The sequence below is a fragment of the Orcinus orca genome, chromosome 17, assembly GCF_937001465.1.
Source record: "Orcinus orca chromosome 17, mOrcOrc1.1, whole genome shotgun sequence".
Lineage (NCBI taxonomy): Eukaryota > Metazoa > Chordata > Mammalia > Artiodactyla > Delphinidae > Orcinus > Orcinus orca.
The window spans coordinates 48,333,575-48,360,121 of record NC_064575.1 but is presented as its reverse complement, the minus strand read 5'-3'; the positions used below and the strand labels follow the sequence as shown (position 1 = coordinate 48,360,121).

The following is a 26,547-nucleotide window of genomic DNA, read 5'->3' as shown; positions in this document are numbered from 1 at the left end:
TAAGAAAACTGTGCGGAAAGTAATTTGCCAAAAATCATGTGGAAAGTAAGTGGTTGAGCAAGGTCCCAAACCCAAGTCAGCCTGACTTTAATATCTATATCCTTTCTATTATATTGTATATAACAGGTAATTGTATGGTCTGCACTCAATGGAACACGGACTTGAGATGGTTTTATTTTCCCCAGTCCCTCCTGCCACTTGTGCTACAAAGCACCATACCTTACTGTCCCTTAGTAACATCTGGGTGGATTCCACAACTTTCCAATCACTTTCAGTTATTAGAAGAGTCTCATTCCAGTTTTTAAGATTCAGACCTATTTTATTTTTAGTTTAAAGCGCTCCCTCTTCCATCTCCCCAGGGCCAGCCCCGCTTCAGGGCAGGTAGGGGCTTAGAGGGAGCAGAGGCCCTGGTCTGCTCCTCCCCCCTCTCCACGCTCCTGGTAGAGAGGAGACATGCTCAGCGTCCAGGGTACCTCCTCCCTTCCCCACCTCCCAGGCTTCCGTCGGCCAGTGCTTCGGAGCAGAGAGAGTGAGATCCATGAGGTGGCGGGGCTTGACCTCTCAGGCCAGCTGCCTGTGAGAGGCGGACAGCTTCAGGAGTCTATTCGAGTGTCCACGTGGTCTTCGCTAATTTGCCAGTTTCTACCAAGAAGGTGCATGTGGTTTACTTGCAGAGATGCCTTGCTTCACTTCATCTCCGTCCGGGACTGAGAATGCTCTCAGAGAGTGGGGCAACTGTGTTTCCATGTTGTCTTTGTCAGAGGTCCATGCCCCCAAGCATCTGCCCCATCCCCTAACTAGATGTCACCTGATCATCCCCAAACTCATGCCTCCCATTCTGCATTCTATGCTTCTTCTGTGAAGCCACAGGAACCATGAAAATCCTCTTCTGGGCCTTCCAGGTAGGGTGGGGGAGTTCCTCTGCCTTCTTAGACACCTTACTTACCCTGCGGTGTCTCTATCAGCTTTGGCAGACTACCAGAGCCAGGCAAGAAGCAGCCATCAGTCTCCAAGTTCACATATGCCCCTACACTTCAGGGAGCCATGCCAGCCTCTCTCCTTCCTTCCCCACACTTAGCTCCACTCCATGCTAATGACAGCACCAAGGAGGGCCTCTGCTGCCCCATCTCATCCACCATCTAGCCAGGGTGAGGAGCCAGTCTCCTGGGACACCCCCAGGCTCTCAGCAAGTAGTCCATATTTCACAGGGCTTTGAGGTCAGCAGGAAGCCGCCATGGGGAAGGGACGGAAACACCGTAACATTTGGATATTTGGTCAGCAACTCATAACTGTAACTTTCTCCTCTCTACCCCATATCTTCTTTTATCATTTGGGAAGGGATGGGGGAGGTGTGAGGTGATAGTTTAGAATGGGAACAGTTTGGCCACCTCTTACTGAGCTCTGGGGAAGTGTCTGACTCCACTTATTTGCATCTCACTTTAAACTAAGAGGTGTGGGGCTTCCCTGGTGGCGCAGTGGTTGAGAGTCTGCCTGCCGATGCAGGGGACGTGGGTTCGTGCCCCGGTCCGGGAGGATCCCACATGCCGCGGAGCGGCTGAGCCCGTGAGCCATGGCCGCTGAGCCTGCGCGTCCGGAGCCTGTGCTCCGCAACGGGAGAGGCCACAACAGTGAGAGGCCTGCGTACGGCAAAAAAAAAAAAACTCTAGTAATCAAATAAACTCAACCCATATTTTCCCTCAATATCTTCCTTGGCCTCCATTCTCTACCAGAATCATACCTCCCAAAAGATTAAACCTCTTCCATACAGCAGAGTCCAGAAGACCCTGACCCCATACTTCACCGGTTCTGGGGGTCAAGGCTCTGCTCTCCCCTTCTCTGGCATTTTCGCTCACGGAACCACCCCTGAAGGAGACATCCAGAGGGAGAACGTCCCTCTTCCTGCCAAGTAAACTCAGCCCTACTTGTCTAGATCCTGTCTACCTTGACCAGTGTCATGGCACCCCTCACTCTTACATCTCTAGTCCCTGTCTCCAAACTGTTTCCTTCCACTCTCTCACCTGGTGCTACAAAACTTCTCTGCCTGGTAACAGAGTTACTTGACTGGACCACCTGCTCGACTTGCCATTCATTCCATTCCTTCCTTTTATTGCCACGCTTGTCACTACGGCTCCATTTCCTCCCCGCCCTCCTCCCCCTAATTCTCCGCAATGTGCCTTTCGAGGCCCTCCAACCAGTCACACACCCACAGTGCTGCGATGTGTTATTAAACATCAGGAACTCCAGGTGGCCAAAAGGCCCTTCTCCTGACCTCTCTGAGCTATGGGTTTTAAGGGTCAATCATGCTTCTCAAAATTTTCTCCCACTTTCACCCCCATGACACCAATCTATCCTGGTTCTCCCATCTCTGGTGGCCCCTTCTCTGTATTCTTAACAGACTCCTCTTTGTCTCCTTCCTTCCCTCAATCCACCTTTTTTAACCCTATTAAGGACAAGTCTCACAACAAAATGAATGGTGGCTCTCACTGTGACGTATGGTAAAAACTCACAGGCTATGGAAGGCTTACCCTTTATTAAGAGCTACAACTTCAGGACTTTCCTGGCGGTCCAGTGGTTGGGACTCCAGGCTTCCACTGCAGGGGGCATGGGTTTGATCCCTGGTCGGGGAACTAGGATCCTGCATGGCATGCAGTGTGGCCAAAACAACAAAAACAACGAAAAAAAAACTACAACTTTATTCAGAATAGTCCTAATATTCACTTACAAGTAAGTACGCAATCTTGCACTTCTACCGAAAGCCTGAAGGAGTCAGCCAGACCAGAACACTCATTTGTTGTTTCAAGCTTGTCTTAGGTACATTCCTGCCTTTACTAATGTCATAGTCACTGTTGGAATGCCCTCTTTCTCAGTCATATTGTACCCTTCCTTTCAGATTCAGCTCAAGATTCATTTCCCAGAGACAACTCCAACCACAGAGACCTTGCCCTTCTCCAAAATTATAGGACTTATTAATAGCATCACTGTCTTACATTTAATCATATGCAATTGTGTGTTTTTATAAATCCCAGCTCCTTCACTGGTTTCCAAAGGAAATCCACTCCACAAACTTTTATCATGAGTTTTATGGTTTTACTAATATAGAGAAAGAGAATAAGGAAGGGTCACATTGCAGAGAACACAGAATTTCACATGAGAAATACCCATTTGGCTTTCCTCTCCCTAAAGCCACCTCTCAAACCACCATCGATGACCATCTTGGCCATCCTGCCTTTTAAATTCATTCTTGCAGAAACTTGAGGACTAGCCCGGCCTTGGAGCCTAATTCTTGCCCAAACTTATCAAAGCATCATCTCAAAAAAGACATTTCTCCTAGCAAAGTAATTCTTACACCAGTTACCAAGATGCTCCACTTTTTTAACTTATTTTTTAAACTTGTATCATTGTCCAAATGTAGTTCTTAAGTCCTCAACTAAATTATAAACATATTGAGGAATACTGATAATTAGTAGTAGTAGTAGTAGTAGTAGTACTAATGATACTAATAGTGATAGTAAACGCTCTGAAACCTCTAGAACAGTGTTATTCACAAAGGTAGTATTCTGTAAAGGTCTGAACGTACGAAGGGAGGTGATGCAAATAGAAACACCAGTGTAGTGGATTAAACCCCAAAAAGTTTGGTACATATCTTAACACCCAGAACTTAACTGAAACCTTACTTGGAAAAAGGACCTTTGTGGATATAAAGTTAAGGATCCTGAGATGAAAGCAGCCTGAATTACCTTGGAGGGTCTTAGATTTAATGACAAGTGTCCTCATAAGAGACAGAATAAGAGATGCAGAACACAAAGGATAAGGCCACGTGAAGATGGGCGTAGAGATGGGGAATTATGTAGCCACAAGCTAAGGAATGCGTGGAGCCACCAAAAGCTGGTACATGCAGGAGGATTCTCCTCTAGAGTCTCGAGAGGGAGCACAGCCCTGCCAACACCTTGATTTGAGACTTCTGCCGTCCAAAACTATGAAGGAATAAATTTCTGTTCTTTTGAGTCACCAACTTCGTGCTAATTTAGCAGCTCTAGGAAACAAATACAACCAGCTTCTACAGATATATTCTTCCACTAGAAAAATATTCCTCAAGAGGTTGTTATATACAAAACAGACACTGTGCTAGCATTTTAGATACATGAAGATGTCTTACACATGGATCTTGCCTTGGGAAAGTTTATATTCCTAAAGCAATTATGGTTACCTCCTAGATTTGGGGTGTCAGTTGCTAGCAGGACATTTTATTTTGTGCTTCATAAAAGGCCACAGATATAGTCATATATTTATGTCATGAGAACAAGAAGTCATAATGTGGCTCTTAAAAGATACGTGGGAAGAGTACTCTAGGCCAGCTTTTCCTAATTCCTGCCATTATCAGGAGAGACCGTGAGAGTCTGAACAAGTCAACAACTCCAGCATTCAAAAAAGCAGGGCACACATCATTCCCCTTGCATTAGACATGTCAACCTGTGTCACAGCTCAAACAGGGGTACAGAAAGACGTCAAAGAGAGCACTTGTGGCTACCGATCTGAGACAAAACCAGCAGAGGACAGTTTTCCAAAGTGCCGCACGCTGATAGAAAAAACTAACAACCTCTTGCTTGTAATGAATAGTAGAAGCATGAAGTGGCAGCGGATTTCCTGGACCAAACTTAGCACAAAAGAAAGAAGGTGGCTGGGAATAAACAACAAACTAAACATACAAGCCATATTTTCAGAGAGCTAAAGATGAAGGATTGGGGAAGAAAGTAAAAGCTAAAAAACCATACTCACCCATAAAATCCCATGTCACAAAGGACAATAGTTGTTAGCCTAGAACATGGCATTAGTCCCTCTCCCTTACAAACCTTATACAAATAACTGATCCAGAAAGTACATGCCTCATTTAAAGATGACTATAAAAAAGAAGGGAAGGGAATTCCCTGGCATTCCAATGGTTAGGACTCAGCACTTTCACTGCCAGGGCCTGGGTTCGATCCCCGGTCAGGGAACTAAGATCCTGCAAGCCACATGGCACAGCCAAAAAAAATTACATAAAAGCCACAGAGGAGGAAAAAAAAAGTGACATAAAAAAAATATATTGCCACAGAACAGATAAAAACCGTGGCCAAATATAATGTCACAAAACCAAAACTAAGCAAACGCCTCTATAAAACAAAAACTCAATGTCAATATACAAGAGCTCAAGTTAAATAAAGGAAATAGAAAGAGATGAATTATATATTGATAAAATTCATAAACAGAAGAGAAAAATCAAACCATCAGAGAAATGAAAATCATATTCAAGACAGCCCAAAGAGACTGCTGAAAACAACGTAAGGATCGTGAAGGACACAAATGAGAAAAGTGATCAGAGTGAACCGTAAATGCAAGTTAAAAATAATTACAACAAAAATAAAAAATTTTAAATGGTTACAGCTAAAATGAAATATATGGAATTCAAAAAATGGAACCGAACATATGCATAGCTAGTGTCCCCAAAGAGCATAATCAAAACAATGGAACAGGATTCAATCCATATTTATTTCCCTGTCTAGAGAAAAATTCTCAAGGAAAGACATTAAGACCAAGTATTTTGTATCCAACAAAACTGTTGCTGAAGTATAATGACAGCTGACATTTTTTGAGCATGCAAGGACCCAAATAATTGATTCCCTCCCTCCTCTTCACCATCCCTAGAAGAAATGCTAGTACATTAACTTCAGCCAATCAAGAAATAAATGAAAAAACTCTGGCAAAAATGACGAATAGTAGTACTGAAGTCACAACAACTAAGACCAAAAAAATATATACAGATTATGGTTATAGTATAGAATGAATAAATTATAAGCCCTAATATGTAGCAATTTATAATCAACAAGTTAAGAGAACAAGGGGGCAAGAAAGTGGTAATATCCTTCTGCTGGTTTCCTCATCTTAAAAAGTCAGGGATAGCAGACACCAATGTGTAGGTCCCACCTACACAAATCTAGCCTCCCCTGCTTCTTTGTTGGTAGAGCTAGGAGGGGCTCTCCCCTGATCCAGGGAACGGATCTAAGCCAGGCTTTGTAAGTCTATTTGCCTTAATAATAACGCTTTAGCATGAACATGTGATTCAATTCTAGCCAATGAGGCATGAGGAGTCATTTGTTTCTTTGCTCTTATGAAGAAATGTGAGAAGCCAAAACAGCACCTTCTTCTCTCTCTTGCCATAGCTTCAATCAAACCAAAAAGAGATAACCATGAAGATAAAGCCTACATGCTGAGAACTGCAAAGTGGAAAGATGGAAAAACCTAGGTACTGAAGACACTGTTGAGATACCAGAACTATCCTTCCTCTGGACATTTATTATTGAGATAACAAACGTCTTTATTGATTAAGCAATCATTAGGTGGATTTTTAGTTACTCATTGATGAAAACATTCTGATATACTAGCAGTCAAAAGATATCATTTAAAACCGATAAATCAAGCATTAGAATTATACGTTTTAAATATATGAAATGTATTTAAATGTAGAATTATATTAAATGTAAAGAGATAGACACAAAGAAATATAATGCCATCAACTCAGGGGTGGAGGTAGTGGAAAGAAGTGGGAATTGCCAAGTTCATCAATGTTCATAGTGAGAAGAGAAAGAACTATGTAAAGATATGGTCATAAGGGTAACTGTTAGAACAAAAATACAAATCTTCCAAATTATCATAAAATACACACATACCCATAAAAGCAGAAATACAGTTCAAATTGTAAATTTAAAAACAAACAAAAAATGACAGAACTGAAAGCTAACATTTATTTCCAAAAATGCACATGGCCCAAACCTAACTATTAAAAGAAAAAAAGGACTCAGACTGAATCTCAAAGCAAAATCCAACTATCTGCTGCATATAAGAGGAGGTTGAAAATAAAAGGAAGGGCAAAGGCTCTAACAGGCCATAGCAAATAAAAGAAAACAAAGTTCATGTTATTAATATCCGATGAGTCTGAATGCAGAGTAAAATGCATTAAATGAAAAAAAGAAACTTTATAATGTTAAACAGTACAATCCAAAATGAAGATTAATTGTTACAAATATCTAAGTACCCAACAATACAGCATTGCTATAAAGAAAAACCTACAAAAAATTCAAGTTTTAAACTAGAAAATATAATCTCAGCAATAGGAAACTTAAATTCTTTTCTTTCAGTACATCACAGAACAAGCAGACAAAATATATCTCAGAATAAAGAAAACATAAATAAGATAATGTATTCCTAAGTGATATACTCTGAAAATAGAGAATACACCTTCTTTCCAAGTTCCCATGATACATTTACAAAACTGACTATCTGGAAACAAAGAAAACTTTAGCAAGTTCCAAAACAGGAGAAGCAATATAGACATCTGTGATCCCAATGCAGTAAAACTTTAAAATAACAAAACTAGAACATAAAAAATACTCTACCATGAGATATTTTAAAATTCTGTTAACTTTTGGAACCTTCCTACCCTGTAGGTGGGAATGTATGTTGGTACAGCCAGTACGGAAAACGGTATGGAGGCTCCTCAGAAAACTAAGAATAGAACTACCATATGATCCAGCAATCCCACTACTGGGAATATACCCAGACAAAACTATAATTCAAAAAGATACATGCACCCCTATGTTCATAGCAGCACTGTTCCCAATAGCCGAAACCTGGAAACAACCTAAATGTCCATCGACAGATGAATGGATGAAGATGTGGTACATATATACAATGGAATACTACTCAACCATAAAAAAGAACGAAATAATACCATTTGCAAAAACGTGGATGAAACTAGAGATTATCATACTAAGTGAAGTAAGTCAGAAAGAAAAAGACAAATACCATATGATACCACTTACATGTGGAATCTAAAATATGGCACAAAAGAACCCACCTACAAAACAGAAACAGACTCATAGACATAGAGAACAGACTTGTGGTTGCCAAGGGGGAGGGGGAGAGCTAGATGGACTGGGAGTTTGGGGTTGGTAGATACAAACTATTACATTTAGAATGAATAAACAACAAGGTCCTAATGTATAGCACAGGGAACTATATTCAGTATGCTGTGATAAACCATAATAGGAAAGAATATTAAAAAAGAATGTATATATGTATAAAACTGAGTCACTTTGCTGTACAGCAGAAATTGGTACAACACTGTAAATCAACTATACTTCGATATAAATAAATAAATAAATAAATAAAATTCTGTTAACTTTTGCATCAAAGATGAAATCAAAACTGAAGATGTAGAATATCTAGAAGATAATGATAGAAAAAGAACTATATAGATTTAAAACACTATATAGAAGAACAGGATAACTATATTATTTAGAGGATACAGCTAAAACTATTAAGAAACAAGGAAGAATGAAAGAGATGATTTAAGCACTCAACTCAAGAAGGTAAAATAAAGGAAAGAAAGAGAAGACAGTAGGAAAAAATTAATAAAAATAAATATTGAAATTAATGAATCAGAAAAACAGAACATGGTAGAATTAACAAGTAAACCAAACTACTGTTTCTTGGGTGAAGGGGAAGGGGGGAATACAAAAGAAAACCTTTAACTTGCCTATTTTTTTTAGTTAGGAGGAAAGAAACAATGATGAGAAAAATCACAAAACATAAGAAATTAAAAGAATCCTAAAACACCATTTTGCTAATTCCATGTGAGTAAATTTGAGAACTAAGATGAAATAGATTACTTTCTAAGAAATCTCACCCCAGATGGGAATGAAAATCTAACAGACTAATGTCCATAGAAAAAGTAGGACAAGTTGTCAAACATTTACTCCTACCAAAATAGTTCAACACACAGCTGGTTTCACAAGGGGAATCCTGCCAAATCCTTAAGAAACAGATAATCCCAAGGCCATTTAAAGTGTTTCAGAGCATAGACAAAGAAGAAAAGCCTCAAAATTATATTTATGAAGATATAAAACTCCAATAAAGGTAGTATAGAAAAAAGAAAACTACAGCCCAAACTCATTTATGAATTCTGATGAAAACTTCTAGATGAATACTTGCAAACAGAATCCAGGATCACATTAAAGTATATTAATACCATTACCAAGTGGAGTTTATTCCCAAAATAAAAGAATAATTCAAAACTTGAAAATTGATTCAATAATTTTCCATTTTAACAATAAAAAAGAAAATTAAATGACCATCTCCATAGACTGTGAAAAAGCTTTTACTGAGGTGCAAAGGAAATCCTTGGAAAAGGAGCTCCAAACAAGAAAGCTCAGTGTAGTCAAGCAGAATTGGTAGCAGCAACAGGACCTAAAGTGAGCTTCTAAAAGCATTCGGGACAATGAGAAACACAGGAATGGTGCCCTGAGAACCCTCTTGAGTTCACTGTTTTCTCACCAGTTTGGAGGGCCATTGAACCAAGGCAGCCCTAGAGCCCCCGTGGGAGGGACCTTACCAAGTGGTCATGACCACTGACACTGCTGTGAAACTAGTGGTCATGACCACTGACACTGCTGTGAAACTAGAAGCTTTGTGTACACATCTCACAGCTAAAGAAGGCTTCACCTGACACCTATACAAACTCTGAAGACCTCCGAATCAAATGATAAGGAAGAGAAGTAGCTGACATCAAGGTAGATAGATTCTACCCAAGATTCTGGGTCAAATTTTCATACTTTCACTAAACACGAAACCCTTTCTTGTTTTTCTTTCCTTTATTCTGGCACTGACCTGGAAAAATAATGCCATCGTCTGTACCTCCCAGGGCATTGCTGGGGGATGGGGGAGGGGTAACCTCTGGAATTTAGCATAACGCTTTATTTCAGGCTAGGGAAAATCTAACTGACCCCAGACTTGAAGGGGCAATTATGCCCTGACAGGATTTATCTTTGTCTGGGGTGGTTATCATTCTCCTTGAACCTAGATGGTTAGTGCACAGCTGGGCAATGCCTTTTAGGTTATCTAGCTGTGCCCCTAACTGTTCTAGAAAGGACCCATTGGGATGCTTTCCATGATTCAAGGTTCACTAACCTTGGTAGGGCCCTACTTCCCTGGTTAGGAGTTAATACAAATGACAATATGATCAGGAACCCTTCCTTAACTCTTAGAGACATTGTAGATTCTGTTGCTAGACACTAGCTGCCCAACAAAAATCTTTAAGATTCTCTGGCTAAGGGTGCTCTTGATAATAAGATAGCCCTTGATTCTCTTTTAGCTGAGCAAGGAGGTGTCTACACTGTGGCCAACACCACCTGCTGTACCTGGATTGACACTTCTGAGGAAGTTGAAACTCAGTTACATAAGATCATGAAACAACCCCACTTGGCTTAAAAGAGTGACTTCTTCAGTAGGGTCTTCCTTTGATTGGTTTGAGTCTTAGGGATCATGGCTCCAAAGTGCACGAGAAACATAGGGAATTATCCTGCTTATTATAATCATGATAATCTTCCTGGAGCACTGTATTCTCTCAATAATTTTAAATCTATGCTCACGGCCACTAAGCACCAGGCAATGATCTCCCTAAGAGGGGAACATTGGAAAAGAAATGAAGAGAATGACCAACTTAAGACATGTGAACCTGGAACTGTGGTCTACGGATGTCATGGGAATTAAGCAAAAATACCATGCCACACCAAGGAACAACAAAGCTTCAGAGTGGTAGCTGAGAGTGATGCTAATACCTTAATTTTTTATCACATCTCTCAATCAAGCTGAGAGTTTGACCAAAAGGGAGGAATTATTAAAGAGAAAACCATAGGCCCAAAATGGTGTTACTTGTGCCAAAGCCCACGTCAGCAAACCAAGACTTAATACCTGATTAAATTGCAGTTTCAACCTTCCCCAGGAATGTAATCTTAATCAACCAGTCTGAAATTTTCCTGTGAGAACCAAGGAGGTAATCTGTCACACGTGAGCCCTTCCCCATCCACCCCTCGCCACCACCACAGGAAGAAGAGTCAATCTGCATGACAAAACCCTTGACAATCCCTTGCCCCACAAAAGAAGGTGTCCTGACCTAAAAATAATCCTTTCTTTTCTTTTACTAATAGCTCCCCGTGCCCCACCTTTCCTGGGAGCGCTCTTCTAGTTTGCTAGATGGGATGCCATCAGATTCATGAATTGTTGAATAAAGACAATTAGATCTTCAAAAAAAAAAGAAAGGAAGAAAAGGAAGGAACGGAGGGAGGGAGGGAGGAGAAAGAAAAGTTTTTGCTAAAATTCAACATCCTTTTTGACAAAAATTCTTACTGTATACTACTAAGAATAGATGAATTCTCACTTAACATGATAAACTATCCCTATTGCATCTCAAAAGCCAGCATATCATGCTTAATGAAAACACTATTAGTATTCTTATTAAAGTCAAGTTGAAGACAAGGATGTCTACTATGACCACTATTAATTTTTTGAGGGTCTTGGATAATAAAATATAAAAAAAATTACCCAATATTTGTAGACAATAAAAAATAATTAGGTATAAAATTTTAAAGGATAAGGTAAAATTATCATTATTTTCGGATAATATGATTAGTTACCAGGACAACACTGGAGAACCAACTGAAAAACTATATAATCAACAATTCACTAAAGTAGATAAATATAAACATAACATAGTGACATAACTACTCTTCATATACACAGACAAGACTGATAGGAGTTTTAAAGGAAGAGTACATTGCAACCAGAAGTTAAAATAGCTAGTTTCAGGTGTACAGCAAAGTGATTCAGTTATACATATACATATATTCATTCTTTTCAAGATTCTTTTCTCATATAGGTTATCACAGAATACTGAGTATATAGTAGGTCCTTGCTGGTTATCTATCTTATATATAGTAGTATGTGTGTGTTCATCCCAAGCTCCTGATTTATCCCTCCCCCCCTCACCTTTCCCCTTTGGTAACCATAAGTTTGTTTTTGATATCAGTAGATCTGTTTCTGTTTCGTAAATAAGTTCATTTCTATCTTTTCTTTTTAATTAGATTCCACATATAAGTGATATCATATGCTATTTGTCTTTCTCTATCTGACTTACTTCACTTAGTTAGTATGATAATCTCTAGGTCCATCCATGTTGCTGCAAATGGCATTATTTCATTCTTATTTATGGCTAAGTAATATTCCACTGTATAGATGTACCACATCTTCTTTATCCATTCCTCTGTCAATGGACATTTAGGTTGCTTCCATGTCTTGGCTATCGTAAACAGTGATGCAATGAACATTGGGGTGCATGTATCCTTTCAGATCATGGTTTTCTCAGGATATATGCCCAGAAGTAGGACTGCTGGACCATATGGTAGTTCGATTTTTAGTTTTTTAAGGAACCTCCATACTGTTCTCCATAGTGGCTGTACCAATTTACATTCCCACCAATAGTGTGGGAGCGTTCCCTTTTTCTCCACACCCTCTCTAGCATTTATTGTTTGCAGACATTTTGGTGATGGTCGTTCTGACCGGTGTGAGGTGATACCTCATGGTAGTTTGGATTTGCATTTCTCTAATACTTAGCAATGTTGAGCACCTTTTCATGTGCTTTTTGGCCATCTGTATGTCTTCTTTGGAGAAATGTCTGTTTAGATCTTCTGCCCAATTTCTGATTGAGTTGTTTGTTTTTTGACATTGAGCTGCATGAGCTGTTTGTATATTTTGGAGATTAATCCCTTGTCGGTTGCATCCTTTGCAAATATTTTCTCCCATTCTGTGGGTTGTCTTTTCATTTTGTTTATGACAATGCTTCTAAAAAGAGACAAAAGATATGAACAGACAGTTCACAGAAAATACAAATGGCTCTTAAATTTAGGAAAAGATGCTCAACATCATTCATGATGAGATAGAAACCAAAACAGTATACAATTTCCCTCCATCAGACTGCTAAACATCATAAGCTTTGGTACACATGGTGGTGACAAGGGAATAGGGAAATAGGCACAGTTACATATTGCTGCTGGGAGTGTACAATTTCTATAGAGAGCATGCACTTTTTAACACAAGAATTCCTCTTCTAGAAATTATCCTATAGATATACTCAAACAAAATGATCTATACACAAGGATATTCATTTTGATATAGCTTATAATAGCAGAAGTTTTTGGAAAAGCCTATATGCCTGTGTATAGTAGATTAAGTAAATTAGGGTACATCGTAAGGTAAACCATGAAGCTATTAGAAAGAATGAAGTGCTCTCTCTGAACAAATATCGAAGAGCCTCAAGATGAAATGTCAGAAAAACAAAACAAGGCACAGAAAAAAAGTGTATAGTAAGCTACCCTTTAACTACCAAAAAAAAAAAGAATATGCTGTCTCCTGAAGGATACACAAGACACTGATAACAAGGGGTACCTCTTAGAACAGGGGCGCCTCTCAGGAGAGTAACCCAGCAGCTTAGAGCAGGAAGAATAGGAAAAGTGACATTTCACTACACACCCTTTTTGAGTGGTGTTCCACTTGCATATATTGCCTCAAAAGCTATAAAAATTTAAAGCCTTCTTTACATGCTTTCTTTTATCTGGCATGTATCTTCTCAAATTCTCAGCAAATATGCACTTAGTGTCTGTTCTTCTAAAGAGGGTGTCACCTTTGTGGGTATTCTTGTTTTGTTCCAGGGACAGGCCAGATAAATTCCATGTTTAAGGGTATCAGTGTTTCAATTTTCAATGTGATTATGATCTCGAGGATAAAAAAAAAAATAGACGATACCGCCTCCTTTTTAAAAGCCCTTTAAACCATTTCCGTTCTTAAGCAAATCTGTTGCCAAACATCAAAAGGTGTCTTTCTACCTTTACATCCAAAGATAAACTGTTTTTCAAGGGCACTCCTTATTTTACTAAAAACAAAATAAAAGTCAAGATTCCCACTTTTGTGGGATGGAGCTGTATCAGGGTACAAAGGGAATGTCTCCTTCTTCAAACAAAAGAAAAGAAAGATTTTGTTCACATTTTGTTTGAATCTCTTTCTTCTTTAGAACTGCTATGCCAAGTTTCAACCCGAAAATATGTGCCTGTCATGGATGTGCTGACAGACCTTTATCTAGAGAAATGTTTATCTAATGCAATAATTCTTAGCCAAGTAAGACAGGTAGTTTTCCATCATTTTAAAGTCTCTGCAAACATTCCTTAAGGAAACTGATAACCTTGGTACCACTAATTTAGGGTAATATAAAAGTTTGACTTGGGTCATGAAGTCTTAGAGACTACAAAACAGTACTATTCGGCCATGTAGATCTGACTTTAATGAGATTAAACAATCTCCATAAATCCACAAAAGTGTTTTAAACACAACATCATTAAGGAAAAAACAAAAAGTTCAGAAAATCCACGCATTTCAGTCCCTTCTACTTCTCAGAATCCTTCCTCTTACAGAAGCTCTTCTGTTTCCAACTGGTTTTTCCAGTTGGAGGAATCCAAGCTGTAACAGGTATTCTGGGTATTTCGCCATGTTGAAAATTTTAAGATACCATGGTAATGGTTGGTATATTATTGCTTTACCTACTAAAATAGATCTCCTATGATCAGTTTCATTGTTTCTAGTCCAACAATTATTTTAGATACAAGACTGCTTTCATTACAAGACTCTTATCTCCGACTCCTCTACCTCCACTATCTTAAAAGTAACAGAGGGCTTCCCTGGTGGCGCAGTGTTTGAGAGTCCGCCTGCCAATGCAGGGGACACGGGTTCGTGCCCCGGTCCGGGAAGAGCCCACATGCCGCGGAGCGGCTGGGCCCGTGAGCCATGGCCCCTGCGCGTCCAGACCCTGTGCTCCACAACGGGAGAGGCCACAACAGTGAGAGGCCCACGTACTGCAAAAAAAAAAAAAAGAGGGCTAGTTCAGCTCTGAATTCAAACAATTGTACAATGCTTGTTCTCAAGATAGCCTTCGAAGTTTGGCTCATAGCCAAAGTCTTCTAGGTGGCCTTTCCATTTTGTCACATAGGATATTAAAAGGATGTGTACTCAAGGGATGAGAGTTAAGAAAATTAGTAATTTTTACAGTTTTGTCAAGGATATTCTTAAAGGAAAGTGGATTAAAATCTGGTGGTGAAGAATTCAATGGCTGTGAGCACAGGTGGGCACCACGCCGGCTGAGTGTCAGCAGCTCATGCCCACTTGCTTTTGTACCGTCCGTGCACATGTCAACAAATGAAAAAAGCAAACACCACCTTACTCTTATTAAGAAGAGAGAAGACCCCTGGAAGGGGTTGTGGGCCACCCTTGGGGTCTGCAGATGGGGAGATGCCTGGGCTATTTCTACCTGTGCTACCAGTGAGAGCCCTGCGTACCGCAAAAAAAAAAAAAAAAAAAAAGTAACAGAAAAGTCTCATCCAGTGTTGTGTATGTGTGATTTGGGTTTTTTTTTCTTTTTTTCAGTCTAACCACCCTTTTCCCCAGTTGCAGCCCTAACTTAGCATTTTATTGCTAAGTTGCTTCATTGTGGTATTTGAGCTGCTTCCTTACTAGCAAGGCAATGTGGTACTCACACCAAAGCTAGCTGTCAAACAGGATGTTCCCCTGCTTAAAGCCCTCAAATTGTTCCCCATCTCGCTCAGAGTAAGAGGCAAAGTCCTCAGGATGCCCACAAGGCCCCTGCTACTTTCAGACCTCTTCTCTAGTACTCCCTCCCTCTACTCCGGTCACTCTGACCTCCTTGCTAAAGTACAAGGTTCCCAGCTCAGAACCTCGGTACTAACTGTTCCCTCTGTCTGGAACACTCTTACACAGAAGGAACATAGTACCTTCAAGGCTATGCTCAAAATTCCCTTTTCAGTGAATCTTTCCTTGACCACCAGATTCAAAATTCCCATGACTCCCTGCTCTAGCAGTCCTTTTCCTCCTCCCTCAATTTATTTTCTGCATAGAACGTGTCACTTCTCAACATACTATAAAATTAACTTACCCATTTAGCTTATAGTCCATATTCCCAGTCTAGAATGGAAACTCTATGAGGGCAGGGATTTTCATCTGTTTTATTCACTGCTGTATCCCCACTACCTAGAACAGTATCAGGCACATGGTAGGTACCAGGGCTGTTACACAGAACGGAGCTGACTATGTAATACATGACCCCAGAGGACATCATTCACATGGTCTAGGAGTAGCGCAATGGTGAGTCCTGTCCAGGCACCTGGAGTTTGTTAACTACCTGCCTTGTGATCTGTAACACAGCAGCTTTCACAAATGGCTTCAGATGTCCATAAAGCTTTATTTTTGCCTCCTTTTTACTTTTATGGTTTCATTTTTATTATGTAGTAAGCTGGTATTGGATACTGCATAGAAAAACAATTATCTGGTTCTATAAAAGCAAAAATCTTCATCTATTACACCTGAATCTGTAAGAATTACTCTAAACCATAAGATCTGATAGAATCTATTTTTCTGCCACATCCCTGAATACCAGAGTAGTGAATTACCACTCTAGCTAAAACTTAGTTGTTTTAACTAGATCAAGAAAATTAACTAATAATTAGGAAAAAATCTAAAATGCTAAACTTCCATATATTACATAAATACAAGTCAAGAAAAAGTTGGCAAGAATTTTATTTTCTTTTTTCCCTAATTTTTGGAAATGAGTTGTAGATTCTTCATTCATTTCAAGCTCTAGAATTACGTGGAAGAATTCTTCTAAATGTAATCCATTACAATAAACCTCAAATTGATAGGTTCCTTGTTGCAGCTGCCAAACCTTAGCTACGCCATTTGTTTTTCTTTTGTTTTCCATAATTCACATGGATTTGACAATACAATGGTTAGTAATGTAGTGAAGCTACATATCCTGAGAGAGGGTATTCTTCTTGGCAAGTTAAGAGCTGAATAGGATTACAAATGCCACTTTACACTACCGTGTAGCTCTTACAGTTTACAATGGAACATTAGAAATATTGAAAAAGAAGAATTATGTCCACTCCCTAAGACATACTTGCACATGCTTTTCACAAACACTCACTCACACTTTAGTTTGTATATACTGTAAATTGGATGCTTCTATATTGTATTCCTCAACATTCCAGCCACCACAATGCTGATTGATTTTCAAATACTGAACTAGTCTTGATTCCTGGAATAAACCTTCCTTGGTCATGACGTACAGCTTTTTTTCTGTGTTGCTGAATTCTATTTGCTAATATTTTGTTAAGGATTTTGTGTCTATATTCATGAGGGACATTGGTCTGTAGTTCTCTTTTTTGTACTGTTTTTGCCATTTGGTATCACAGTAATACTAGATTCATAAAATGATTTGGGAAAAGTTCCCTTCTATTTTGGGGACTGATATGAATTCTTCTTTAAACATTTGGTAGAATTCTCTACAGTGAAACCATCTGGGGCTAGAGATTTCTTTCTTAGGAGTTTCTAAATTATCAATTCAACTTCCTTTATAGTTATAAGGCTATTCAAATTATTTGTTACATATTGAGTAAATTGTGGTAGTTTGTGTTTTACAAGGAAGTGGTCTGTTTCTTCTACACTGTCAAATTTATGTATGTAAAATTGCTTGCAGTATGTAGTCCCTTATTAACCTCTTACTGTCTGCAGATTTCCTGCTTCAGTCCTGGTACTGCTATCTGTGTCTTCTCATTTCTGTGCTTTTTGTTGGTAATTTTACTGCTAAAATGGCCTCAACCATAGTGCTGAAGTGCTGTCTACTCCTCCTAAGTAAAAGAAGCTATGATTTGCTTTACAGAGAAAACATGTGCTAGATAAGCTTTGATCAAATATGAATCACAGTGCAGGTGGCAGTGAGTTCAAAGTTAATGAATCAACAATATATACTCAGTAAGGTGTCTTTAAACAGAAACACATAAAACAAGAATATGTACTGATCAGTTGACAAAAATGTGAACACAGGCTCACAGGAACCTAACCCTGCATTTCCCTTAGAAGCAGCAGTTCAGTATTTGCTAATTCAGCATTCATAGTAACTTTATTAGCTACCAAAAATAATGATAATCAACTGTTTATAATTTTCCATCCTTTTATTTTCAACCTGCTCATATTGTTATATTTGAAATGAGTTTCTTGTAGACAGTATACAGTGGAGCACATTTTTTTTAATTGTCCCTGCCAGTCTCTGTTTTTTAATTGCTATATATACACCATTTACATTTAACGTAATTCCTGATATGTTAGAACTTAACACTGCTGTTTTACTTTTTGTTTTCTATTTTTCCTCTCTGCTTTTTGTTTCTGTTTTTTTTCCCCCTGCCTGCCTGTGAGTTACTTGAACATTTTTTAGAATTCCATTTTTAATTATCTGTAGTGTTTTCAAGTATACCTCTTTGCATAGCTTTTTTAGTGGTTGTAATAGGTGTAACATCATATATATATATACATCATCTATATATCATATATATATCATCACTGGTAAAATATTTTACCAGTTTGAGTGACGTATAGAAAACTTACCTATTATGTCCCTTTACTTCTCCATGTTTATAATATAATTTTCTTAAATATTTTCTCTACATACGTTTAGAATCACATTTAGAGAGTGTTAGCAGTTTTCACCTCAATCATCAAACATAATTAAGAAAACTCAAGAGGAAAACAAAAGCCAATTGTATTTACTGACATATTTGTTTATCATGTTCTTTCTTTCCTTCCTAATATTCCTTCTTTTAGCGTTTCCTTTCTGTTCAGAGAACCTCTTTTAGCCATTCTTTTAGGGTAGGTCTGCTTAAGGTTGTTTCTTTTACCTGAGACTGTCTTGATTTTCCCTTTATTCCTGAAGGATATTTTTGCTGGATATAATATCTAAGTTAACAGTTATTTTCCTTCAGCACCCAGAAAATACTGTGGCATCATCTTCTGACCTCCATAGTCTCTAGTGAGAAATATACTCTTATTCTAATTATTTTTCCCCTAAGGGTAAGGTGTCATTTTGCTCTGGCTGCTTTCAAGGTTCTTTTCTTTGTCTTTAGTTTTCAGAAGTTTAATTATGCTGTGTGTTGGCAGAGATCCAGTAGAGTTTATCCTGTTGGAAGTTTGCTCAGCTTCTTCAATCTCTAGGTTTATGTCTCTTATCAAATTTGGGAAGTTTGCAGCCATTATTTCTTTGAGAGTTTTTTTCAACTCTGATTTCTTTCTCCTCTCCTGAAACACTGACAGCATGAATGTTAGAATGTTAGAATAGAATGTTGAATGTTAGAATAGAATGTTGTACTATCTTTCTTATAGTACAATGGCCTCCTGAGGCTCTGTTCCTTTTTTTTTCCAGTCTGTTTTTTCCCTGTTGGTCAGATTGGGCAATTTCTATTGCTCTATCATCCATTTTACTGATTCCTTCTTCTGTCGCCTCTGTTCTGCATTGAGGCCATTCATTGAGATTTTTATTTTGCTTATAGTATTTTTCATATATAAAATTTCCATTAGATTTTTCTTTATATCTTCTATTTCTTTACTGAGACTTTCTCTTTTTCCCTGAGGCTTTCTATTTTTTCATCTGTTTCAAGCATGTTTGTAATTGCTCATTAAAGCATTGTTATCTGGCTGTGTTAAAGTCCTTGTCAGATAATTCTAAAATTTCTGTCATCTTGGTATTAGCATCTATTGATTTTCTTTTTTCATTCAGTTTGAGATCTCCCTGGCTCTTTTGTTATGACAAGTGATTTTCAACTGAAACACAGACATTGTTGCATTATGAGACTCCGGATCTTTTTGAAACCTCCTATTTTAGCTGGTTTCTTCTGATACCACTGCAGTGGAGGAAGTGGGTAGGAGATGTTGCTGCTGCAACACTGTCAGTGGAGGTAGCAGTGCAGGTTCCCCACTTGGCCTCCACAGACACTCAAAGAGCGGGGTCTCCTTATAAATTCTGAAGGAGGACTGGAGTTTCAGATACCCCACGTGGTCTTCACTAACTATGTAGTGAGATGGTCTCACTACTGCTGACAATGGTGAAACTACTGACTCTCCAGGATATCCCCTCTGACACCATGCCAGCAGGTAAGTGGAGGGGTACACTGTTGCCAAATGGGTCATAGTTCCCGCTCCCCACATGGTCTCTACTTACTCTACAGGTGGGGCTGGGGGTGGGGAGGCTCATTAGTGGCTGGTGGGTATGAAAGTCCTGACTCCCTGCTTGGTCTTCTGTGACACCACCCAGGAGGCATGTTGGGATACCCTGCCTAAGCTATCCACTCAGTCTTTTTTGAGTGGATAGATGGGTAGAAGTCTAAGCTATCCACTCAGTCTTTGTTGACATGGGTCACACAGTGGGCTACATATTTTTCTGTAATATTTGACTGGAATAGAGTGATTACTTTCTAAAAATCTTCTGTCTTGCTAGACTCTCCCTTTCCTGGTCCTTTGACTAGAGAGAGCCAGCTTTTGTTGGGTTTTTTTGTTTGTTTGTTTTTTGTCTGTACTCATTGGTATTTCCAAGTTGCCAGCTTTTTCAGCTCCAAGTCTGAGATATATGACACAAGAAGAAAACCCAAGGAACTCGGGTCCCAATGTCCCTAGCTGGTCTACCTTCTTTCCACCCTTCAGAGTCTTATTATGTTTGAGTAGGTAGGTAGGTAGGTAGGTAGGTAGATAGATGGATAGATAGATAGACAGACAGACATAGGTTTTTAGATTTTTTTTGTTGTACTTAGCAGGATAAATAGGAAAAAGTACATCTACCCCATCTTCCCAGAAGTGGAAACTCTCCAGCATGTTAATTTTTAACAACACACTGTGTAAAATACAAAATTGTAACAAAGCGAACAAGAGTGTCAAAGCTACCTCCCTGCCCACTTCATTTTTTTCCTGAATGTTATCTCCTCTGTGAATCCTTTCCTGAACTATCAGGTCAGAATGAATTGCTCCTTTCTTTGTATGTCCACAGCATACTATTTACTTTTCTATAATGCCTTATAATCAACCAATGATGTCATTGTTGGTCATTTAAGCAAAGCAAATTAAGGATGTGGACCATGTGGACTTCCCTAGTGGCACAGTGGCTAAGAATCCACCTGCCAGTACAGGGAACATGGGTTCAACCCCTGGTCCGGGAAGATCCCACATGCCATGGAGCAACTAAGCCTGAGCGCCACAATTACTGAGCCTGTGCTCTAGAGCCCACGAGCCACAACTACTGAAGCCCACATGCCTAGAGCCCATGCTCCGCAACAAGAGAAGCCACCACAATAAAAAGCCCGTGCACAGCAACAAACAGTAGCCCCCACTTGCTGCAACTAGAGAAAGCCCGCGAGCAGCAACAAAGACCCAATGCAGCCAAAAATAAATAAATAAATAAATTTATTAAAGAAAAGGATGAGAACCATGTCATAGTTATGTTTTGATTCTCAATGTCTGAATGTCTAATAGGTTACATGTATTACAATAACTCACGCAGTGTGGGGCATATAGTGGATACTCAATAAATATTTGTTGACTGAATAAGTGAACAAATGAACGTTTATTGAGCACTTGCCATATGTTCCAGAACTCAATAAGGGTTTGTTAAATTGGACTAAATTGTTTCCACATCTGTCAGTCTAATCGATCCACAATTATTTCTTCCTATGGGGAAAAGAGAAGCTCACTAAGCATATCCAAAGTGCAATTATTGCAGGTTAGCACTTTTTCCCAATTAACAAGTAATTAACTACCAACTATTTATTTAAACCTATATGACCAGAACTATGCATGGTATAAAGATAGTGAAAGTCAGGATTCCTGCCCTCAGAAGTATAAAATACATTGTGGAGACTGAAAGATAAGCAAAAATTAAAGAGTAAATAATCAGTAGTGAAAAATGAAGTATAAGAAAAAAAAGAGAATATAGGTGACCTGAATAATTAAGAAGGACTTCATAAAAGAGGCATGACTTCAGTCAGGCCTTTAAAAAAAATGGTTAAGATTTAGTTGCCAGGAGAGAAAAGAGAAGGGCATTTTAGGTTTAGGAACAGTAGAGAAAGATAGAACCAAATGTGGGCTAAGCGTGGGGATAGAGAGGAATTCACTTTAAAAGAGGAGATAAGGCTGAAAATTAGAGTTTGGAAAAGACTTAGAATTCATACAGCATAGAAAGAGAAATAAAGAAACCACCATCATCTGAACATTACAGTTTACAAAGATTTTTCAAACAAGCACTTTCTCATTTAAGCCACAAAATGTCTCTAATGAAATGCAGAGGAGGAACATGAAGTGACTTGAATTTAGATTCAGACATTCACCCTTGTGCCATGTACACACCATTCTCTCTATATAACGTTCAAATAACTGGGGGTAGGGGGGTGATCCTGGGGAGTAGGAGGATACTTAGCAGGATGACCTGGTTCTTCTTCTCACAGGTTGTGTTGAATCTCCTCTTCTACAACTTTCTAGCACCCTCTGCTTACCCCCTTCAAAGTTTACCACAATCTGAATCAAAATTATCCAGACTATCTCACTAGTCTTAAAGCTTTTCAAGGGAAAGATCAATGTCTTTCCACCCAGTATACAGTAAAAGCTCAATAAATGCTTTTGAGCTTTTAAAGTGAACTGTGTTTTCTTCATCCTTGTATCCCCACCACTCAGCACATGTGTGGCACAGAGAAGCAGCTAGATTGACATTGGCTAAGTGAAGAGCCTCCTGCAATAGACTGAATGTGTCCCCCTAAAATGCATATGTTGGAATCCTAACCATAATGTGATGGTATTAGGAGGTAGGACCTTTGATAGGTAATTAGGTCATGAGGGTAGAGCCCTCATGAACGGAATTAGTGCCCTTATAAAAGGGCATCTTCTTCTTTTGCCATGTGAGGACACTATGAGAAAGTGGCAGTTTGCAACCCAGAAGAGGGGCCTCAGCAGAACCTGACCATGCTGCTACCTTGAACTCAGATTTCTAGCCTCCGGACTGTGAGAAGTAAACTTCTGCTGTGCATAAGCCACCCAGTCTATGGCGCTTTACAGCAGTCAGAACTAACTAAGACACTTCCTCGTCTCCAGTCTGACTGTACTTCTATCCACCCAACTCACCATTGCAGATTAATCTTGGTTCAAAACCTCAATTGGTAATTAATGATTCCAACAATGCTTTCATTAGCACCTTAGAATACCTTTGCTTTTCCTCCTCACCCAAGTTGCCAATTCTTCAAAACTAATTTTGAACTTTCTCTGTACGTGCTGCATAACACCATCATCAACATTTACTTAATCATGCCAAATATCTCCATATGAACTAAAGGCTGTCTGATCTCAGCTGGGTCCCTTGCATTGCTCAGCAACCCTTATATTTATCCTCAACTGACCCCTATCAAATTCCCCACAGCAGCTGCTACAAAGTTTTTCCACTCTCCTTAAGCCCCAGATTCAACCCCTACTCCCCTCATGCTCAGCAAAAGCTCTCCTCTTCTACATAACTGAGAATATGATATTATGACCATGAGATGACTTGGCTTTCTTCGTCCTCAACTCGTAACCCTTCTATCCCTTTATCTATACAGCTCTTCTCAGCTCACGTCCCAGTGAAAGAAGTGCTCACCCTCCTTTCCAAAGCCAAATTCTCTCTCCATACTGTACCAATTATTGGGAGGCACAGATACTGAATAATATCCTCCAAACTGACAAGGAACTTTGAGACAGAAAAACAAAGCAGGCGATTCCATAAAGTGCAATTATGAAGTTTGTCGTGGGTAACGTACACACAGGCAGGAAGGATCAGGCCGACGGGATGATCCAGAGGCATTCGCAGCTGCACTTTGCACCATGGAAAGGGGTACCGGGGGATCTAAAGGGGCCAGAGCTAAACACGGAATCTGACTACCAAGTGAGAAGCATGACCACACCGACGGGGACCGGGGATTTTCCCCTCCCCCAGGGATCTCAGGACCATTAACCACCTGTGTCAGCATAAGGCATTCTTCCAGTTTCCACATCAGATGAAGACAAGGGTAAAAGTTGATGGGCAACATACCCTTGTAAGTTAAGCTAACGCTGAGTCACACAGAAGGGGGAGGGGGGAGGGCTGTGGACCTAAGATGGAGATGACAAAATGGAGTCAGTGTGGTTCAGCCACACACGGCCATGCCACGTGGCTTGCGCACCTTAGTTCCCCAACCAGGGATCGAACCTGGGCCACAGCAGTGTAAGCACTGAGTCCTAACCACTGGGCCACCAGGGAATTCCCTTAAGGAGAATTGTGTCTGAACAAGAAGGACAAGATTGGGTCCAGAAAGGAAGAGCATACAACAGTATCAGCTGAAACTCCTTCCCCATCAGAAAGGCCGGGCTGACACCAGGTCAGCTGAGGAAGTGTTTAATTGGACACTTTGAGAATCTAATGTCATGTATGCAGATGCAAATGTTTGAAATGTTTGAGTTGTTTACAGTGTAGTTTGTGCCAGACAGGCTCCCATGCCAAGCCAGAACACAGCCTCCCATTATTCCGCTGGGCTCGGTTTCTAAAGATGTTTCAGGGCTCTCTGAGCCTTGTCAATTTCCACATCCAAAGGCTCATTTGTGTTTGCAAGGCAGTGTCATTCTTCCCCTCATGAGCAGACATCAGTCCTTCCCCTGCCAATCTCTGTCACTGCCTGCTCTGGTTCAGAAAAGGCTTTGGAGAAATTATTTGAGAGGCAATTACTCCATCTCTAGAAATTTTAGTAGTTTGGGGAAAACTAACACAAAGGAAAAGTCAGACTCTTGATCCCTGCCTGGAAGTTGGGTCTCAGCTGATGTAATTATTTCGAGAACTGTTTCTGTTATTCACTGACCCAGGAAAACACAGCTTATTATTAGCTCAGCGAATAGACAATTCCACCTTAACATACCCCCTAGAAGGCAGCAGTTCTTGATCGGGAGGATAAACAAGGATACACCACAACTGGACACTAGGGAATCCGTTCATCTTTAAGAACTGAACCATCCACACTCTGCCTTGAAAATGCAAAGCAAAAAAAATTGTCATTATCATAAATTATTATGAATTATCATAAATTATCATAAATTGTTATGATGCCTTCGCTATATCCTCTTCCTATTATCAAATACCTTCTTCAAGAAAAAATTTTACATGTTTAAAGTCCTAAATTGGAAATACACATGAAGACTATTGTTCATGTATCATGTTAAGGATGCTCAATTCAAGAATAAAAATTTGCCACTAGTTTTACATTGGATAAGCTTATTTGTTTTATCCAATGGTCTCCACTGGATAAAAAGTCATAAGAAAATTATTAGCATTTATTAATGAGTTCATTCATTTATTCATACTACAGACATTGATTGACTACCTATTATGCTCAGAACAACTGCAACTGTTTCAGATATACAGAGATAAAGAATATGTCGTCCTAGGCCTTAGGAAGCCAGTGAAAGAGGAAGGCAAATGACTGCGATACTGAGACAAAAGGAAACAGATTCCCAGGTACTAACGATAAAGTACAGTTGACCCTTGAACAACACGGGTATGAACTGTGTCTGTCCACTTATATGTGGATTTTTCTCAATAAATACTGCAGGTACTACAGGATCGAAGGTTAGCTGAACCTGAGGATGCAAAACCACAGACGGGTGGGGCTAACTGTAAAGTTACTCTCGGATTGCCGACTGCTGTGGGGTTGGTGCCCCTAACCCCCAAGTTGTTCAAGGGTCAACTGGAATGACAAAGTATTGCAGGATTATCACAGGAGAGAACAAGGAAGCAATAACGGAGAAGATGATATTCCAGCTCAGCCTTGCAGGATAGACGAATTTGCATAGTTGTATGGTGGGAAGGGTATTTAAAGAACAACCATGAGCAAAGATGTGAACATTTATAATATGTTCCCCAGAAATGATTTTAAAAAAAAATTCTGGCGTATAAAAAGCTGAAGTATTATAAAGCACTAGGGAGAAATTTAAACATACACATGCATACAAGAAGTGTATTCCCAGTCCCATTTCAGACAGTGATTCAGAACCCACAGGGTTAGGTGGGGGCCAGGAATCAGTATTTTTCAAATCTTCCCAGGTCGTGATGCGCACTCATGATGTGATCTGATACACACATCTAGAATACATGGAGGGATCTAGTAGGTGTCATGGGCTGAATTGTGCCCCACCACAGTTCATATGTTTAAGCTCTACTACCCAGTACCGCAGAATGTGACTGTATTTGGAGATAAGGACTTTAAAGAGGTGATTAAGTTAAAATGAGGGCACGGGGGGTGGGGCTAATACAATCTGACTGAGTTCCTTATAAGAAGAGGACAGTTGGACACACAGAGACACCAGGGATGCACACGAACAGAAAGAAAATGACCATGTGAGGAAACAGCAAGAAGATGGACATCTGCAAGCCAAGGAGAGAAGCCTCAGAAGAAATCAAACCTGCTGACACCTTGATCTTGGACGTCCAGCCTCTAGAACTGTGAAAAAATACATTTCTACTGTCTAAGCGACCCACTCTATGGTATTTTGTTTTGTCAGGCCTAGCGAACTAATACAGTAAGTGAATGCACCAGGAACGTACCGAGAAATACATTTTAATGCCATATTAGGAGTTTAGACTTTATTAGGAGTTTAGACTTTATTCCGCAGACAATTTCTCAAAATGTAGGTCTTTTGAGAAGGGAAGTAATATGATTCAGCCTATGATCCAACCCTTGAAGCAGTGTGGAAGACGAAGCA

General features: G+C 39.6%; 1 protein-coding gene and 1 non-coding gene across 3 annotated transcripts in view; both read right to left on the bottom strand.

The window, feature by feature from the left end:
- The window catches only part of CPQ (carboxypeptidase Q), a 453,369-nt gene that overhangs the window by 418,125 nt on the left and 8,697 nt on the right, over positions 1–26,547 (bottom strand). The window lies entirely within an intron of this gene.
- Positions 23,987–24,058, bottom strand: TRNAV-UAC (transfer RNA valine (anticodon UAC)). Its single transcript has one exon. It is a non-coding gene; the product is annotated as a tRNA-Val (tRNA).